This window comes from Mustela nigripes, chromosome 4 (genome assembly GCF_022355385.1).
Source record: "Mustela nigripes isolate SB6536 chromosome 4, MUSNIG.SB6536, whole genome shotgun sequence".
Taxonomy (NCBI): Eukaryota; Metazoa; Chordata; class Mammalia; order Carnivora; family Mustelidae; genus Mustela; species Mustela nigripes.
The window spans coordinates 104,087,824-104,094,945 of NC_081560.1; the positions used below are offsets into that span (position 1 = coordinate 104,087,824).

The following is a 7,122-nucleotide window of genomic DNA, read 5'->3' on the forward strand; positions in this document are numbered from 1 at the left end:
TGGTGAATGACCCTTTTAATGTACTGTTGAATGCTGTTTGTTAATATTTTGATGAGGATTTTTGCATCTATGTTCATCAGGGATATTGAGTTGTAGCTTTCTTTTTTTGTCTTGTCTTTTTCTGGTTTAGGTATCAGGGTATTGCTGGCCTTGTAGAATGTGTTTGGCAGCTTTCTTTTCTCTCATATTTTTTGGAATAGTTTGAGAAAAATTGGTATTAACTCTTTTCTAAATGTTTCATAGAATTCACCTATGAATCTCACTGATTCTGAACTTTTATTTCTTGGAGGTTTTTTGTTTACTAATTCAATTTCATCACTAGTAATTAGTCGGTTCAGTTTTTAAATTTTATCTTGATTCAGTTTTTGAAGATTGTATGTTTCTAAGAATTAATCCACTTTTTTTCTTTTTTCTTTTTCTTTTTTTTTTTTTAATTTTTCCAGTGTTCCAAGATTCACTGTTTATACACCACACCCAGTGCTCCATGCAGTACATGCCCTCCTTAATACCCACCACCAGGCTCACCTAACACCCACTCCCCTCCCCTCCCCTCCCCTCCAAAACCCTCAGTTTGTTTCTCAGAGTGCATAGCCTCTCATGGTTCATCTCCTCCTCCAATTTTCCGATTCCATTTTTTTTCTAAATTGTCCATAAGCATATTATAGTTTGTAGTAGTGTCTTACGATCCTTGGTTCTGTGGTGTTGATTATTACTTCTCCTCTCTCATTTCTAATTTTATTTATTAGGGTTCTCTCTTTTTCTTAATGAGTCTGGCAAAAGTTTTATGAGTTTTGCTTATCTTTAAAAACAAAAAACAAAAAACAGCTCTTGGGACACCTGGGTGGCTAGTTGGTTGATAATCCAACTCTTTTTTTTTTTTTAAGATTTTATTTATTTGATCAAGAGAGAGAGAGCACAAGCAGGGGGAGTAGCATGCAGAGGGAGAGCAAGAAGCAGGCTCTCTGCTGAGCAAGAAACCCAGTGTGGTACTCCATCTCAGGGACCCTGGGACCATGACCTGAGCCAAAGGCAGGCACTTAAATGACCAAACCACCCAGGTGCCCCAGCTGCCCAACTCATAATTTTAGCTCAGGTCATGACCTCAGGGTTGTAAGACTGAGCCCCATACTGGGCTCCACACACAGTGGGGAGTGTACTTGGAATTCTCTCTCTCCCTCTCCCCTCCCCACTGTGCTCTCTCTCTCTCTCTCTCTCTCACTAGCTCTCTCAAATAAATAAATCTTAAAAAAAAAAAAAGCCAGCTCTTGGTTTTATTGATCTTTTCTACTATTTTATCAGTCTCTATTTTTTGGTCTGATCTTTATTTTCTACCTTCTACTAACTTTAGGCTTTGTTTTTTTTTTGTTGTTGTTTTTTATTTATTTTTCTAGGTTCTTCAGAGATAGGGTTAGATTGTTTGAGATTTTTCTTACTTCTTGAGGCCTATACTGCTATAAATTTTCCTTCTTAGAGCTGCTTTGGCTGTATCTCAAAAATTTTGGATTGTGGTGTTTCTATTTTCATTTGTCTTAATGTATTTTTTTAAATTTACTCTTTGATTTCTTCATTGATCCATTGGTTGTTTAGTAGCATGTTGTTTAGCCTTCATGTCTTTTTGTTTTTGTTTTTGTTTTCAGGTTTTCTTGTAATTGACTTCTAGTTTCATACCCTTATGGTTGGAAAAGATGTTTGGTATTATTTCAATCTTCTTAAATTTATTGAGACTCATTTTGTGGCCTGACATGTGATTTATCCTGGAGAATACTTGGAAAGAATGTGTATTCTGTTGTTTTCAGATGGAATGTTCTGTGTGTGTCTAAGTTCATCCAGTCTAATGTGTTGTTCAAAGACACTGTTTCCATATTGATTTTCTGCCTGGATGCTTCTATACATTGAGACAAGTAGGGAGTTATATTCTTCTACTATTATTGCATTAGTGTCAACTCCTTTGTGACAGATATTAAATATTTGTTAATATTTCTTTTATGGATTTAGGTGCTGCAATCTTAGGTGCATAGGTATTTATAATTTTTATATCCTTTTCTGGAATGATATCTTTATCATTTTGTAATGCCCTCCGTGTCTCTATAACTGTCTTTGTTTTAAAATCTATTTTGTCTGATATAAGTATTGCTACCCCAACTTTATTTTCATTTTCTTTTGTATGGAATATTTTTTTCCCATTCTTTTACTTTCAGTTTGCATGTATATTTAGGTTTGAGATGAGTGTCTTCAGACAATATATAGATGGGTTTATTTTTTGTTTCTACTCTATCACCCCATTTTTTTTGATTAAAACATTTAGACTGTTTACATTTATGGTAATTATTGATAGGTATGTACTTATTGCCACTTTGTTAATTGTTTTCTGGTTGTTTTTTGTTTCTTCTCTTTTCTCTTTGCTTGTGATTGTTAACTTTCTTTATTAAAGGTTTTTGGTTTGTGGTTACCATGAGATTTATATATAACATCCTAAATATACAGCAGCATATATTAAGTTAATGACACTTAAATTTGAACATATTTTGAACACTTAAATTTGAACTCCCCCTTTCATGTTTTATATATATGTTTTCATATTTTACATCTCTTTATTTTGGAGTCCCTTTAATTTTTTATATATGTTGATTTTACTATTTTTGTCTTTTAACCTTTATATGAGTTTTTTAAGTATTTGCTCTACTGCATTTATCATATGCTTGCTTTACTCATAAAATTGTTTCCCTTCAAAATTTCTTGCTGCTAATTTTGTCCTTGTCCATTAAAAGAAATTCCTCTCAATTTTTTTGTAAGACTAGTTTAGTAGTGATGAATTCCTTTGACCTCTGTTTGTCTGGGAAACTCTTTATTTCTCCTTTAATTCTGAATGACACCTTACTGGGCAGAGTACTCTTAGTTGGAAATATTTTTCTTTTAGTACTTTGAGTATGTTATACCACTTTCTTCTGGCCTGCAGTTTCTGGTTGAAAAATCTGCTGAGAGTGCTATAGTGTTGCCCTTGTATGTAATAATTTTGTTTCCCTCTCTCTCTCTTTCTTACTCCCTTTAAGAATCTCTCTTTATCATTAACTTATGACATTTTAATAATAATGTGCCTTGGTGTGGGTCTCTGGATTTCCTGGACCAGTATTTCTGTTTCCTTCCCCTGATTAATGAAGTTTTCAGTCCATATTTGTTCAGATAAGTTTCCTGCATATTTCTCACTCTTCTGGAACCCCTATCATGGGAATGTTATTCTACTTGATGTTGTCCTATAGGTCTTTTAAGGTATTTTCTGTTTTTTTTTGTACACATTTATTTTTATTGTAACAAAGCAACTTGTACACTTTTTTATTATTATTAAATTTATTTATTTATTTTCAGAAAAACAGTATTCATTATTTTTTCACCACACCCAGTGCTCCATGCAATCCATGCCCTCTATAATACCCACCACCTGGTACCCCAACCTCCCACCCCCCCGCCACTTCAAACCCCTCAGATTGTTTTTCAGAGTCCATAGTCTCTCATGATTCACCTCCCCTTCCAACTTCCCCCAACTCTCTTCTCCTCTCTAACACACCTTGTCCTCCATGATATTTGTTATGCTCCACAAATAAGTGAAACCATATGATAATTGACTCTCTCTGCTTGACTTATTTCACTCAGCATAATCTCTTCCAGTCCCATCCATGTTGCTACAAAAGTTGGGTATTCATCCTTTATGATGGAGGCATAATACTCCATAGTGTATATGGACCACATCTTCCTTATCCATTCGTCCATTGAAGGGCATCTTGGTTCTTTCCATAGTTTGGCAACCATGGCCATTGCTGCTATAAACATTGGGGTACAGATGGCCCTTCTTTTCACGACATCTGTATCTTTGGGGTAAATACCCAGGAGTGCAATACAGGGTCATAGGGAAGTTCTATTTTTAATTTCTTGAGGAATCTCCACACTGTTCTCCAAGGAGGCTGCACCAACTTGCATTCCCACCAACAGTGGAAGAGGGCTCCCCTTTCACCACATCCTCTCCAACACATGTTGTTTCCTGTTTTGTTAATTTTGGCCATTCTAACTGGTGTAAGGTGATATCTCAATGTGGTTTTAATTTGAGTCTCCCTGAGGGCTAGTGATGATGAACATTTTTTCATGTGTCTGATAGCCATTTGTATGTCTTGATGGGAGAAGTGTCTGTTCATATCTTCTTCCCATTTTTTGATATGTTTGCCTGTTTTGTGTATGTTGAGTTTGAGGAGTTCATTATAGATCCTGGATATCAACCTTTTGTCTGTACTGTCATTTGCAATATCTTCTCCCATTCCATGGGTTGCCTCTTTGTTTTGTTGACTGTTTCCTTTGCTGTGAAGAAGCTTTTGATTTTGACGAAGTCCCAAAAGTTTATTTTTGCTTTTGTTTCCTTTGCCTTTGGAGACATATCTTGAAAGAAGTTGCTGTGGCTGATATCAGAGAGATTACTGCCTATGTTCTCCTCTAGTAGTATGAAGGATTCCTTTCTCATGTTGAGGTTTTTTATCCATTTTGAGTTTATCTTTGTGTACGGTGTAAGAGAATGGTCGAGTTTCGTTCTTCTACATACAGCTGTCCAGTTTTCCCAACACCATTTATTGAAGAGACTGTCTTTTTTCCACTGTATATTTTTTCCTGTTTTGTCAAAGATTAATTGACCATAGAGTTGAGGGTCCATATCTGGGCTCTCTACTCTGTTCCACTGGTCTATGTGTCTGTTTATGCCAGTACCATGCTGTCTTGGTGATCACAGCTTTGTAATAAAGCTTGAAATCAGGTAATGTGATGCCCCCAGCTTTATTTTTGTTTTTCAACATTTCCTTAGCGATTTGGGGTCTTTTCTGATTCCATACAAATTTTTGGATTATTTGCTCCAGCTCTTTGAAGAATACTGGTGGAATTTTGATCGGAATAGCATTAAAAGTATAGATTGCTCCAGGCAGTATAGACATTTTAACAATGTTTATTCTTCCAATCCAAGAGCATGGTATGGTCTTCCATCTTTTTGTGTCTTCTTCAATTTCTTTCAAGAGTGTTCTGTAGTTCCTCGAGTACAGATCCTTTACCTCTTAGGTTTATTCCCAGGGATCTTATGGTTCTTGGTGCTATAGTAAATGGAATCGATTCTCTAATTTCCCTTTCTGTATTTTCATTATTAGTGTATAAGAAAGCCACTGATTTCTGTACACACTGACTTGTATACTTTTAACGTTTAAAACTGAGCATCATCTTTCCTTTCCAGTGAAACAAAAAGAAAATTTAAAAATAAACAGGAACAAAATTACAATAGAGAATGTCAATTCCAAATAAGATCCTGCAAGTTCTGCTGATTCTCCCATCGAGTGGCAGGGCTCAAGTCATCATTAGGAGAGATTTTTATTTTAAACGTGTCATCTTAAACTTCAAGGATGTCTGTTAAACATCACAATTAAACATGCCTAAGGAGAAGTCATGTTGTCAAAATTCCCGCTTAACCCACCCAAACATCTCAAACCCACCCTTTGCTGACCTTCTATAACCCCATTTTTTAAAGTTTTTTTTAAACAAGAGAAAGTAGACATGTTCGTAAATGCTAACTGTCCATATTCACATAGAGACACAGTGTAATCTCTGAGCCCAATATACAGAGAAAGGAGGAAAAAAGCTAGAATTCTATGCACTACTACACAGGGGCCTAGCACCCTCCCGCTTCCAGCAGAGCTAAGGGAGCAGAAGGTTTTTCTTTTTTCCCACAGAGCACGGTGGTGTTGATTCCATAAAGTTTTTGTTTTTTTTTTTTTGAGACAGGAAGGGACAAAAATGAATTTGGAACAAAAAGGGGTAGAGATTCTTTTCCCACTGTATTCTGCTCAAGGTCTTTCCCCCCAAAATAAGCTGAGAACCATGGTATAAAAGGAGAGAAAAAGGAGACTTCAAAAAACAGGGCAAATGAGCACGAGAGGAGAAAAGAAAAAGGAAAAAAAAAGACAGCAACTTGCTCCCAGGGACTGAAGAAAATTTACAAAGGAAGGTTAGAATCCATCAGTGTTCCATTAGTCATCCTCTCCTTCATCCTCCTCTCCTTACTCCCCCCATCATCATCTTCATCTTCTTCACCTTCATCCTCATCTCCTTCATCAATATCTTCCAATCCTTCTTCTTCTTCATCATCATCATCATCCTCTTCTCCTTCCCCTTCTTCGTCATCCATATCGGGAACCAAGTAGTACTGTAATGGATTTGGCCAAATATCATCTTTGATGACCTCTCCTAACTCATCTGCACCTGCATCAGAAAGGTCAGTAAACCAGGTGAAGAAGCTCTCTGGCTCCTCATGCTGTCTCTTTCTGCTGGCTTTAATCTGTTTGACTTGAACGTTTCGTCAAATCCTTTCCAGATTTCCATTTTATTTCAGTGGACTTTGAAGATGGATCACCATTCTCATTCAGATGAAATTCTTTGGAGAGAACTTTATTTTTGAAGTAAGGGTTTTCATCAAAATAAAAATCTATTCTGTAACCTGATTTAATATCTTCAAATTCTGTCACTTCAACTCTTGTCAAATAATGCAGCGCCTCTTCATCCTTCTCCCCAAGCAGTGCAGACACTTGTGGATGGTTGACAAATGTTGTTACCCAAAAATTGGGGATTTTGGCGATCAATTCCGACCTCTTCTGAAAAAATGGTTGGTGGGGTTTGTTATATTTTTGTTCTACTTTCAAAATCTCCTCACTGGCTTGTTCATTAAGTCTGTCTATTTCATTTTGTACTTCATCAATATGTTCAATTGCTTCTTGCTGTTCTTTTTCTCTTTTATGCAAGTGCTGAAATGTTGACGTCTGCCCTGGCTTGGGGGCAGGAGGCTGTCTCGGTTTCTTAGTTTGAGGCAGGAGTGAAGACTGGCGTTTGGGGGCCATGCTGTGAGGAAACTCCAGGAAACTGGGAGAGAGGCACGTCTAGAAGCTCTGATTGCTCTTAAGGTATTTTCTTTAAACTTTATTTTCGTTTTCTTCTTTGTCTGGATGAGTTCCATTGCTTCATCTTCCAGCTCACTGATTTGTTCTTCTGTTTCTTCCAATTTGCTGGTGAACCCTTCTAGTAAATTTTTCAGTTCAGATATTATATTCTTCA

The 7,122-nt window shown here is 36.5% G+C and overlaps 1 pseudogene; it reads right to left on the bottom strand.

Annotated features, from left to right (window-relative positions):
- Nucleotides 1-6,044: 6,044 nt before the first annotated feature.
- Nucleotides 6,045-6,908, bottom strand: LOC132015149 (protein SET-like; annotated as a pseudogene).
- Between the last annotated feature and the right edge of the window lie 214 nt (nucleotides 6,909-7,122).